The sequence below is a fragment of the Eschrichtius robustus genome, chromosome 1, assembly GCF_028021215.1.
Source record: "Eschrichtius robustus isolate mEscRob2 chromosome 1, mEscRob2.pri, whole genome shotgun sequence".
Classification (NCBI taxonomy): domain Eukaryota; kingdom Metazoa; phylum Chordata; class Mammalia; order Artiodactyla; family Eschrichtiidae; genus Eschrichtius; species Eschrichtius robustus.
The window spans coordinates 137,145,871-137,159,315 of NC_090824.1; the positions used below are offsets into that span (position 1 = coordinate 137,145,871).

The following is a 13,445-nucleotide window of genomic DNA, read 5'->3' on the forward strand; positions in this document are numbered from 1 at the left end:
AAGTATAGTTTTTTAATCTGTCTTTCACGTTTCATTTGTGAGTCATTTCTGCCCTATGGTTTCCATATGGGGGACCACAGGAAAATTGTATGTGTATTCAGGCTTGAATAGCAAAAGCTTACACTCCGCATTAGGGAGAAAAACAGAGGTGCTCGACTTCATTTACAAAACTCAAATTGAGCTTAAAAAGCCTTATGAAGGAAATTTCTTTGGTCTGTGACCTTTTCTAATCCTAAATCTAGAAGAACTGATGAACTTGTGAGAAGTTCTAACTGCTTACAAAATTTGAACAGAAATGAATAGTAATAACAGCTAACTTTTTGTATTGCATACAAAAAAGGAGGTAAGTACATTGACAAAGGCCTGAGCTGTGAAATTTGAAGAAGTCCCTAATGTCCAGGAAGAGCAGTCTGAGGCCAAGACTGACATAGTCTAGAGTCCCAGCCAAATAGTTGGGAAGTGGATTGCAGTTTGGTCTTTTAATTGAAAATTGCTCTGTCGTAAGGATCATGTGCAGCCTTTAGACCCAAGATCTACTTTCTTATTCTTTTAAGTCACCCTTTGGTCCCTGGCCATCTAGGATGTGGTAGCTGACAGCATTATTTCAGAAGTATTGTATTCCTGAGTTGTAACATGCACAATTTTTGGATATTTTGTGGAGACTCTTATTTACAGGGTTTAAATGAGAAGTTTTGATAAAAGTTCAGTTATATCACTGAGAAACTTTTAAATATTTAATTAACTCTACAAAAGTGAGTGCTTCATTTGTCCGCTGGATACAACAGAAAAAAAAAATTCCAAAAGTATATTATCTTTCTTCCTGAGAGACATTTGGTAAAATAGAAATAGCACCAGCTTTGGAGTCAAACAAACCTGAATTCCAGTTTTAACTCTGCTGGTTACTAGTTGGGAGAATTGGGACAAGTGCCTTAATCTTGTTGCATCTGTTTCCTCATTTGGTCAAACAGGGGTAATCATATTCACCTCACAGTGTGGGGATCAGTTAAAGTAATAATGTATGTGAGAGTTCTTTGTAAACCTTAAAGTGTTATATAAATATTAGGTGGCAGTTTTTAAAGTAGTAATCTTGCCTGGTTTAAGACAGTGTTATCTATTTGACGTGAGAGATTTCTAAGTACAGACTTTGATACTGAGTTAGTTTGGGTTCTTTTGCAATACTGACAAAGTAGAGATTAATGAAAGAAGGTATAGGTGTCCTTTAAAGTCAGGATATCTTTCTTTGGAGCAGAAAACTGTACATGGGGCAGTTATAGCACACATATAGATGTTCTAACCCAGAAGAGTTGCTATTCCTTATCAAAGTAGACTTTATTGACAGTGTGTTGCTTGGCATGTTGTCAGCACTCAATGTATATTAATTGGCAGAGAGAGAGAGAGGAAGGAAAGAATGAAACACAGTAAACTGTTTGAGATAAGAAAGGAAATGGCATTTGATTCTTTGGGACAGCGCTTTTCATAACTGTTAATAATTCATATTGTTCATCTTAACTGCACCTGTAGTTTTTGTTTTGTTTCTTTTTTGGTTTCGTTGTTGTTGTTGTTGTTTTGTTTGTTTTCTGGTAGGCTGCAACACGCATGACCCTGAGCTCCCTTAATGGTAACCTAGATGAAATGCCTGTTTCCCAAAAGCTACCTTTGTCATTGTGGCAAAGGGCATGTTCTGGTGCTTATTTGTGCCTCTTGTTTAGAGAACAGAAGAGGTTTCCATAGTTCCCAGAAAGACCTAAGTAAGAATTAGCACACCTGCTTTGGAAAGGAGCCATGGAATCCTGAAAGTCCAGATCAATGCTTCTCAGCTGGCCACAGTGCCAGGATTGAGAGTTTGTTTCTTCATCTCATCTTAGGCCAATAGGCTTGTGTTTTCAGCCAGGTACTGCTTACTGAGTGAGGCCAGCACTCAGGGCTGTGGGCATCTAGCATTGACTCTAAGATTCTCCTGTCCGTCCTTAGCACAGCTCAAGATCATGACTCTACTTTCTAAACTGGCCTCACTTCTCTGGGCTAATGAATTAAGGTTATGCTACTTACTTGGAGACAGGCAAGAAAAATGCCACAAGTACATTAGATTTAAATGTAGACTCAAAGCACACTGGTGGGCCTGAGTCAGCGACTTTTTCATATTCCTTCTAACTGCTCTCTGGCCTTGGGACTTCCTTTGCTCTCAACTTGCCCAGATCCTCCCCTTCTATCCCTGTTGAGCTCCCAGCCCTTGTCATCATGAAACTTCTGCCACCTTAGCACATTTTGTTTTCTGCCTCCTGTGGCATTTCATGGCTCTCACCTAGAGAGACTGTATTTTGTTTTTGTTTTTTTTGTTTTTTTTTTTTTAACTATCCTACAATAGTTCATTTTTCTCAGCAATAAACAGGAAAAGATTTGAGAAGTTGCAGCCACTGTCTAGTAACATTTATCATGTGGATTACCTATGACTGCAAGCCTAATGTTTCACTGCCCCTGCAGCCCCAGAGCTCTGTGAGTGGAAAAACCAACTCCTTGATCCTCTTTCCTCACCACTTTGCCCATCTTCCTTTTTACTCCACATGGTACCTCAGCAGTTGTTCTATAATTATTGCTAGGTAACTCCCTCTGAGTGAATATTTTGCTTCCAGCAGATTTTTTTAGTGTGAAATTGAGAATTATACCCACTTATGAAAATTTAAATTTTTGAAACCTTTCTGAATCTTCACTGGGTTGTTTTTCTTTTTTTTAGAAACAGAGAAAGCCCATAATCCTGCTTGAATCCTTTTCAAATTATCATTGGTTAGGTCCCATTTGTTTATTTTTGTTTTTATTTCCATTATTCTCAGAGATGGATCCAAAAAGATATTGCTGCAATTTATGTCAAAGTGTTCTGCCTATGTTTTCCTCTAGGAGTTTTATAGTATCCAGTCTTACATTTAGGTCTTTAATCCATTTTGAGTTTATTTTTGTGTATGGTGTTAGAGAATGTTCTAATTTCATTATTTTACATGTAGCTATCCAGTTTTCCCAGTACCACTTATTGAAGAGACTGTCTTTTCTCCATTGGCTATTCTTGCCTCCTTTGTTGTAGATTAATTGACCATAGGTGCATTGGTTTATTTCTGGGCTTTCTATCCTGTTCCATTGATCTACATGTCTGTTTCTGTGCCAGTACCATACTATTTTGATTACTGTAACTTTGTATTATAGTCTGAAGTCAAGGAGCCTAATTCCTCCAGCTCCGTTTTTCTTTCTCAAGATTGCTTTGGCTATTCAGAGTCATTCGTGTTTCCATACAAATTTTAAAATTTTTTGTTCTAGTTCTGTGAAAAATGCCATTGGTAATTTGATAGGGATTGCATTGAATCTGTAGACTGCATTGTGTAGTATAGTCATTTTAACAATATTGATTCTTCCAATCCAAGAACACCGTATATCTTTCCACCTGTGTGTGTCATCTTCAATTTCTTTCATCAGTGTCTTATAGTTTTCAGAGTACAGGTCTTTTGCCTCCTTCGGTAGATTTATTCCTAGGTATTTTATTCTTTTTGATGCGATGGTAAATGGAATTGTTTTCTTAATTCTTCTCTTTGATCTTTCACTGTTAGTGTATAGAAATGCAACAGATTTCTGTGTATTAATGTTGTATGCTGCAACTTTACCAAATTCATTGATGAGCTCTAGTAGTTTTCTGGTAGTGTCTTTAGGATTTTCTATGTATAGTATCATGTCATCTGCAAACACTGACAGTTTTACTTCTTCTGTTCCAACGTGGATTCCTTTTATTTCTTTTTCTTCTCTGATTGCCATGGCTAGGACTACAAAACTATGTTGAATAAAAGTGGTGAGAGTGGACATCCTTGTCTTATTCCTGATCTTAGAGGAAATGCTTTCAGCTTTTCACCATTGAGTATGATATTAACTGTGGGTTTGTCATGTACAATGGAATATTACTCAGCCATGAAAAAGAATGAAATAATGCCATTAGCAACAACATGGATGGACCTAGAGATTATCCTACTAAGTGAAATAAGCCAGGCAAAGACAGTTATCATATGATATCACTTATATGTGGAATCAAAAAAAAAGGATGCAAATGAACTTATTTACAAAACAGAAATAGGCCCACAGACATAGAAAACAAACTTATGGTTCCCAAAAGGGAAAGGGGTAGAGGAGGGATAAATTAGGAGGTTGGGATTAACGTATACACACTACTATATATAAAATGGATAACCAGTAGGGGCCTACTGTATAGCACAGGGAACTATGCTCAATATTTCATAATAACCTATAAAGGAAAAGAATCTGAAAAAGAAGATATAGACAGATAGATAGATATAGATTTATAGATTATACAGATAAAACTGAACCATTGTGCTGTACACCTACAACTAACACAATATTGTAAATCAACTATACTTCAATTAAAATATATATATATCAATTATTACTGAAAGGACTTGGTTGGGAGATGGTATTCTAAAATCAACCTTTTTAACAAATGTGCTCCAGTAAAATTGTTTTCAGTGCCAAGAAAGATCACCCTGAAACAAGACAATTTTCTTTCTTTTTTTTTAAAATTTTTATTGGAGTATAGTTGCTTTACAATGTTGTGTTAGTTTCTGCTGTACAGCAAAGTGAATCAGTTATATGTATACATATATCCCCTCTTTTTTAACAAGGCAATTTTCATTTCATGTTGTATCTACTTTTGGAATGACTCATGTTATTCTGCCTCCTAATTTTACTTGGAGAAAACAAGTGCAAAACAATGAATGACATATTCTAACCTTTTCTTTGGTTTAGACTAATAACAGTTGTTTTACATAGCTTTTTTTTTAAATCAAAGTATAGTTTATTTGCAGTGCTGTGTTAATTTCTGCTGTACAGCAAGGTGATTCGGTTATACATATGTACATTCTTTTTTATATTATTTTTCATTATGGTTTATCACAGGATATTGAATATAGTTCCCTGTGCTATTAGGACCTTGTTGTTTAAACATTCTATATATACTAGTTTGCCTCTTAACATAGCTTTTAATATTTGAAAATAAATGGTAGTTTGTCATTTTCTTTGGGCAAAAGGAATGCCCCATGTTATGTAAATAAGAAGATGGATCTGCTGTGACCTAAACTTTGTGTTGTGTTTTTATAGTATATTTACATAGTGGCAATGATAACAGAAGTGAGAGTTGACACTTGCTGGCATTCCACATCTCCAAGCCCTTTTTAGGCAGCAGTAAATGTTCATATTTCATAAAGAAGCCAGCAAACCTTTTGGACCCCCAAAAATGATACTGGGCTGTCTTTCCCAGGTTGCCTTTTACTTACCTGGTATTCCTAGTTCTTGACAGGTACTCATGGACAAAAAAGGGGCCAAATAGTTAAGCTATTCTACTTAACTATTTTATTCTCTAAGCTGCTCTAGGTTGTTCTGTAGCAGAACTAACCAGCCCCTCTTTCTTCTCCATCAGCCTTGCTTCTCTTCCTCCATTGTCCCTCTGGACACAGTTTTTTTATATGCAAGTAGTCTTATCAACATGGAGCAGTGCAGACCACATGGTATAATGGAGAACAGACAGGCTCTGCAGTCAGATCTGAGCTTAAATCTCTGCTTTTCACTTGGTAGCTATGGGATCATGGGCTAAATTACTTGTTATAACAGAGCCTCAGTTAAATGGTAACCCTACCATGTAGGGTAGGGCTTGTTGGCTGCTAAAAGTGTGTGTATTTATTAAGTGCTCTGCACAAAGAAAGCACTTAGTTAATATCAGTGGGGTTTTTCTGGTAGTTGTTATTGTTTTGACTCCACTTACCCTACTTAATTAATGAACTTTAAATCCCTAAGTCTGTGTCACTTTGGGTTCTAAGAATCTATGATCTATTAATTTTACTTGGTCATTTGTTTTTTTCACCCTAAGTCCAAACTTCATCCTGGTTAATTTTGGCCCAGCCTGTCAAGATCCTTTTTGGATCCTGATTTGGCCTCTAGTTTAGTTTCTTTTTCTTTAACTTCGTGCCACTCCTGAAGTTGATCTATAAAAGATATGTATCTTCATCTAAATCATTGAAGAAATATCAAACAGTTTAGAGAATAGTCCAATTTAGCACTTTATTAATGTTGCCAAGTACTCCATTTGTTGTGTTATCTTCTCAGAGATATTGTAATTCCTTGGGATCAGAGACCATAGTAAATACATTGATTATAAATTATATGATATCTTAATAAATATCATTTGAATACATGAATGAATTCGTTTTCTGAGACATGGAAGTAAAGCAGTAAAAGAGCACACTGCTTCAAATACTTGACTCCGTGGACTTAAAATATGATCACATCTCAATCTTAGCCAAATAAAGCCCTACTGATTTTGACCACTCTGTTAGCTAGACTTAAGGCAATATTTTTTTATTCCATCTTTAAACTTCTGTGAATTTGTGTGTCTTATATATGTAACTGCTTTCCTCAGAAGGTCAAGGGGAATGCTAGAACTATATTCTTGGTTGTTGTCCTTATCACAGTTTTAGAATCAGAGTACACGGGTTTATATAAGATTACCCCTGTTTTAATCTATGATGAAAAATAAATTCTTCCTGCTGCTGTGGCTTTTATAAAGTATACCTCTCTATTCATATCAAACAAATTAAGTTGCTTTTTTGCTTCTTTAAAGTATATACATTCATCTATCTAGTAAATCAGTCTCAGGTAGAACAATAGTCACTGAATACAGTAAAAAATAAATAAATTTAGGATGATGTGAGGTAGAGCCTTGCTTACTAGGAAGATCACAAATTTACTCTCCAAAGTAAAATAACATAAACTTGTGCAATTTATCTACTTGGCAATATTGCGTTTGCTTGATCCTTTGAAGTTGGTGGGGAGGCAGAACTTAACATTTATTGAGAGCATCCTCAGTGCCAGTCACTGTGTTAGATACTTTGCGTGGCTTCCCTTGTTTACTCCTCACAGTCACCAGCAGCCATGTATGTGACCACTGCCAGAATGAGGGTCAGGAGCAATGATGTTTGGGGCATGACTGCAACCTGAAAGAGAGCCATGATACTCTTTTTTCAAAGAGTGTTTATTCTTTCCAAATGGCAGAGTGTTCAGAATTACTCTTCCATGATTATTGAGGTTTCATCCCTAAAGGTGTCTGTTCCTTTTTCTTGGTCTAGTGATACTCACAGGGTAGCGACTGATGCAGTTCATTTCAGAGTGGAAAAGGGATATCCCGTTGTGTACCAGAAGCAGGTAAATGACGTAGGGCTTCTGATCCTGATACCCAGGGAAACTGTTCTCTAAGGATTCCTTTCTTGGGATCAGTTGTATTTACGTATGGACATGGGAATGGGATTGCCACATCTAGGAACCATTTGAAATAGACCTTGTCCTTAGGGAACTTACAGGGAAATGAGGTGGGTTAAACTCTAAATATCATTAGTACTAGCCTGCTGTGTTACCTTTGTGGAGTAGCCAGCCTGGTGGTATATGTAAGCTCTTCATAAAAGGAACATTTTGTTACGTATCTAATGTCTGCAAACTTAGTTTCCTCAGATGCCTGGCCTCATGTGCCTGGCCTATAGCTTGCTTCTTATTCTGGTCTCTTGACTCACTTGTCTGTTCTCTTTGGAGCTCATCTATTGTTAAATCTTTGCCTTTCTCATCAGTTTGTAACACAATCCAGACTCCGTTAACCCATTCTCACCATGAGCTTCCTTCCCTACTACCCTTTATTTCTTCTTGGCTTGTCACATTCACTTCATATTCGCCTCAACTCCATTCCGATTTGTTGTTCCCTTTTTCTGGGTGTTATGAATACTACATGTTCTTGGCATTGCAGCTGTGCCTCTTCTAAGCAGCTATATTTTATGCCATAGGATGTTTCCCTCAATGGCCATAGCTGGTTAAACCAAGAATGGACATTTGACGCAAAAGCAGCCAATCTATAGACCAGCCAGCAATATCAGACTTAAAACGCAGCCCCCAAAATTAAACTGGTCCAGTCAAGTTTCTCTCTCAGGAATTTGCAGTTGGAAAATTATAAAACTCCAACCCATTTTGTGTGTGTGTGTGTTTGAATTTGAAAAATCATGTAGAGTAACTTCTGGGATGGTCATTACAGGGCTATGTTCACTCCAAGTTTAGCAGGACTAATGAAGGCCAGTTGGAGGGAAAGGAGGAGACCAGAACTTCTTCATGAGAGAAAAGGAGGCTGGAAATGAGAGTAGGCCCAGTCCACAGAGCTGGCATTGTTCCTGCCCTCCTGAAGTCTGGTAGTTCATTTTCTCCTGGATTCACGTGAAAGTTCCCAACAGCCTTACAGTAAATGCCTCTTTTTACTTGACATATTTTGAGTAAATTTCTGTCCCTTCCAACCTAGAGCCTGACACTTCTAAATACAAATATTAAAGATTTTTTAAAACTCTAGATTGGGTTGAAAATATGGGACTATGTTATAGAACCTTCCTTGCGACCTCATAGAATTGTTTTTCTAAATTCTTTCATACCAAGGAAGAATGAATGAATGCCCACATTTTAAAGTAGAAATAGAGAAAGCACGTTTTACAAGTTCTCTAGGGTATAGTTCTTTATGAACATTAAATGTTTCTACAAGCTGGGACTGGCTGAACTTTCCTTTTTTCTCCTAACCCCAGTTTGGAGAATCTGTATAGAAAATTATATACATTAAACATTCTGTCCCTGGATGCTAAGGCAAGCATACTTCAAGTAACATACTCTAGAGTGCAGAGCGTATTTTCAGGATCAAAGATTGGAAAACGTATTGTGTATTGTTCTTTAATAACATTACATAAGTTCTGCAAGAACAAGTAACAGTACTACTCATGTTCTTTATAGCCCTCAAGTGTTAACTTTCTTGGTTGGCCCTTGGGTCTCAGATTGATTACCTCATTATTAACTTTATAATTAGGACTTAGTTTGAATCCCAGTAGCACTGTCTTATTTTTACAAAAACTAGAAGTATATTTTCTTAGACTCTATTTTCTCAGACTTGGTCATAATGGACCATAGTCCAACTTTTTAATAAAAAATGTTTGTTCATGATGAACTTAATCATTTCACTAGTTATCTTCTAAAATTAGAACCAGTTGCCTGTTTTGAAGCTGAGGTTAAGATGTTTTGAATGTGAGGAGATTGCAAGAGCAGTCACCCCCCAACCCCCCACTCAAGTCCTGACAGCATGATGCAGCTCAGAATGTTAATCCTATACTACAAGGTAAAGCTTTATTATATTTTTAAGAACTGAATAATATGCCTTTATTTTAAGATTTAACAGTGCAGTTTCAACTGCTAGGAGAAAGATATAGCATTGGTAAAAGACAAATTATTTTTTTGTTAAGTCATTTTTATAGTACTTAAAAGAAGGAAGAAAAACGTTGACTTATTTCAGTTCAAGCTTTTTCTGGACTTGCAATTTTGTTCTTCTCAGGGAAACCACACAATATCTCCATATTATTAAACATCTATCCCAAAGCATGACATAGTCAAGTACTTGATGCAAGTTTCAGAGCATTTCATTATCCTATTCCTCTCTCTCTCTCTTTCCCAATAAGAAATGCAAAACTTCATTCTAGATGGGGTTGTTGTTTTACCAAAATTGCACTGGTAGATGCTGGATTCATGTTTTCTGATAAAATTTGCAGTTTTGAAACTTTTTTCTTAGCCCAGTCTACATTAAGGCATTTTCTTTCCATGTATAAAGTTCTCAGGTAATATTTTGTTGGTTGAACATTTTTGGTTACGTTTCTACTTAAGAAAAATCTTTGACTTGGACTGTCACTGTTAAATAACTCCTGGAGCGTTACTCACAACTTCTTTGAGGCTCTAATTTGCTTGCTATTTCCTTTACACTAATGCCTTCTCCAGGGAATCATTTTCATCAAGCCTAGCTGTTGATTCAGAGATCAGGTTATTGCCTTACTGAAAATAAAAATTCATATAAATAGTTCTCAGCATTGACATTTGAGTTAATATAAATACAAATCTCTCTCAGTTTTTCAAATTTATGCATTCCAGCAAAGATGGTTGTAAAGCTAATTTCTATTAAGTGAATCCTATTTTCTTATTAATTTCCTTCTAAAATCAGCAGTGTATTTCTGTGAGGAAAGTGTCAATGCACTAAACAATTGAGGTAGAGTTTGTGACCAAGTCCTTTGGTGTTCTAGACAGTGTAACACAGCAGTCTTACTGAAATACTCTGTAGCACTTTCAGAATTATGAACTATGTAGCACTTTGCTAACTTTGTAACCTCTTTTCTTTTGTTACCATCTGGGACTTAGATTCTTGAGAAACACCTAAATAGGATGAAGATTATAATATCACATTTTACAAATATGTATACAGTCTAACACATAATGTATTTTAGGCTAAAATCTACTTCTATAAACATATTCACTTTCCCACTTGATTAGTTCTAGAACTGAAGCCAGGAATATCTGTATTTAGAATTAGAGAAGAGGGAATATAATGCACTAATGGATTAAACTCAGCTGGGATTTAGAGTCAGAGCATTAGAGTTAAAATACCAGCTTTGCCAGTATTTAATGTGAGACCTGTCTCTTAAGACCTTATTGTGCTGTAGTATTTTTCATCTGGGAAATGGGGGAAAGATTTCTATCTCATAGGGTTGTTGTGAAGGTGAAATGCTAATATGTAGGAAAGGGCTTTGTGAATTGTCACACTCTAGCATGGGGTACCAGTGGCACTGGGTCAGAATGCAGGATTGCCCTGCACACTGCAAGATGTGTAATATCCCTTGGCCCGTTAAATACCTCTGCCCTCAGTCATTGTGACAACCAAATATGTTATTATACCTTTCCACACATACCTAGGAGGTTGGTACAATTCTGATTGAGAGTTGTGTGCAGAGCAGTAGACTTGTGGAAATAAAACATTGTCCATACTCTCAGCGGGCTCATTCATTAAGAGGTGAGCTAAACAGGGGAAGAGGTAATTTAGTATGATGTGCTAAGTATAACTATAGAAGTATGCACCAAGTACAGAGATAACATGAAGGATGGAGTAATTAACTGCCATAGGAGGACACAGAATCTTTCCTGTAGGATATGCCATCTAAATTGAGTTTTCAAAGATAGATTCAGAGTTTGCCAAATTAACAAATCCTGCTAGGCAGAGAGCACAGCATGTGCAAGATCATGGAGGCCTGAAATAATAGGATGTGCTTGGGAAGCTGTACACATTTTGATATTCTTAGGACACAAATGTTCTAATAAGAGGAAAAAATATTAGAACACTGTCAGTACAATATAAAAAATAATTAAGTCTGAGTGAATTGGACAAAATGACTAATTCAGGGAGAAGTAAAAGGCATTTATTCCTTATTTATTTCACATTTTGGCAAGAAAAGTTTATATCTATTTCATTCACTCATCTTTCTATTAGTGCTGCCACTATCTTAGTTTAAGTCCGTATTGCTTATGCTATTTTAACCAAAGAGGAATTCAGTCATTTAATATATTCTTTTATTGCCATGTACTTAGTACTTTGTTTAGTATTGTGGGTAAAAGATGAGTGAGAGAGAGAACCTTTACAAAGAAGTTGTTTTGAATCCCTGCAAAACACTTGGCATTGTCAGAAATACAAGAGTAATAAAACTTTTATAAATATATTACATTTATTTAACAGAGTTTTTGGCTTGTCTTCACCAATTTATCACATTATATAAATGAAGAAACTAAGGCTTAAAAAGACTGAATGATTTACCATCAGTTATCATACACTGGCAGCTAGGACTGCGCATTCTATTCTGGTACTCTTCCTTCTCTACTTTATTGCCTACATGATATCACCAAAGAGAGATATTATCAGTCTGCAGGTATTTGTTAAATTTCTTCTGAGATATGAGAGATTTTTATCTTCAAAGAGCTTACATCACAACTGGAAAGATAAGACTAATCAGTAAGTTACTCTACACCACACAACAAAAAGAAATTGAATTATTGAAGGTGTATGCAGAAAGTGCGATTTAATTTAAGTTTGAGTCTATAAGGGTCCTCAGCGGATCTCTTACAAAGCTGGTATTTACAGGGTAATGATGGCTATACTTTTGTTTCTGATATGTGAATATTTAACTTTTAAAAATTTAATAAAAATTGAATATTTCTTTGATATCTTATAACAAATTACTGTCATCATTCCTGTGAGTAGCTTGGGGGTTTTTTGTTGTTGTTATTTAGTTTATTTGTTTAGTTTTTTACTTTTGGTGGAGGTGGTATTGTTTGGTTGATTGGTTTAAGGTTTTTAAACCAATTATTGTAGTGGCTTATTGGTGTGGGTACAGAAAATGCTTGTGGAATGATTTTTCCCTCCTAACAGGTTAGGAGCCAAAGAGGGACAAGAGGAATGATCTAACAGAAATTGGGAAAGATGAACCAAAACTACTTGTAACTATCTGTATGTATGAGACAAAATGTTCAGAGAAAATCTAGCAATGAAGTCTAAAAAAGCAGTTCAACGTTTCTGTGTTACCTTAAACACCCTTCTCGTGACTTAAATCAGGTGGCAAATATGGAGTAAATTTATCATAAGACTTAGTTCCCATCAGTAACAGATGTGGGAACTATAGAGGTGGGAACCATGCGCCACCCCATGTATCTGCTACATTATAGCCCCTCATTAAATGTTAATAAAATGGTATTTGCCAGTGTGGGTGAAATTTAGGATACAATCCATTGTTAATAAGCAATTCCTTATTTCTAGGCAGGATTATTGTAATATAATTCTAAATGTCTATTTTTAGATTAAGGTTTACTAGAAGTGAATAACTTTCCCCAAGACAATAAAAGTAAAAACATTGTTTTGCAAGCTAATTAGCCATAGTGATTGATAAATACTCATCTCCATTTGACATATTGAGGCATTTTGTTTATGTCTCAGAAGGCTGAACAGAAATGGTTACAGTTGACAGCTGTTGTACCACTAATAAGATTAAAGTAAAGAAATTAGTTGTGTCGACTTTAATCTGCTGTTTAACACTGCAAACCACCTGGGGTCTTATCCAGAGCCAACATGTTTAATTGTGACTTTAAAATTATATAACCAGATCCTACTTAAGAACATATCTAAAGACTTGCTAATCATAACTGTCTTGTTATTAGACAAGACAGAGTTTAACACTAGACTTTAAAATTAATGTTTTAATTTGATGCTCATCCTACATTTTTAAATACATGTTTGTAATCTTTGAAACATAACACCTTCTCAGTGGGAGGTTAATTTTAGGAAATGCAGGAAGTCTAATTAGGTTGTGCTTAAAATATATATGGTTTCGCATTTAAAATTAGAATATGTCTCTGTGGAATAATTAAATTGCCTATCTAATTGTCCCAAATTCACCAATTAAAGAAGAACCCTTGAAATAACATATCTACTTGAAAGTTTCTTACTCCTGCTCTGAGGCATCATTATACTTAGGAAA

At 35.8% G+C, this 13,445-nt stretch overlaps 1 protein-coding gene across 6 annotated transcripts in view; it reads left to right on the top strand.

The window, feature by feature from the left end:
• SCAPER (S-phase cyclin A associated protein in the ER) overlaps window positions 1-13,445 on the top strand; it is a 489,933-nt gene that overhangs the window by 336,383 nt on the left and 140,105 nt on the right. The window lies entirely within an intron of this gene.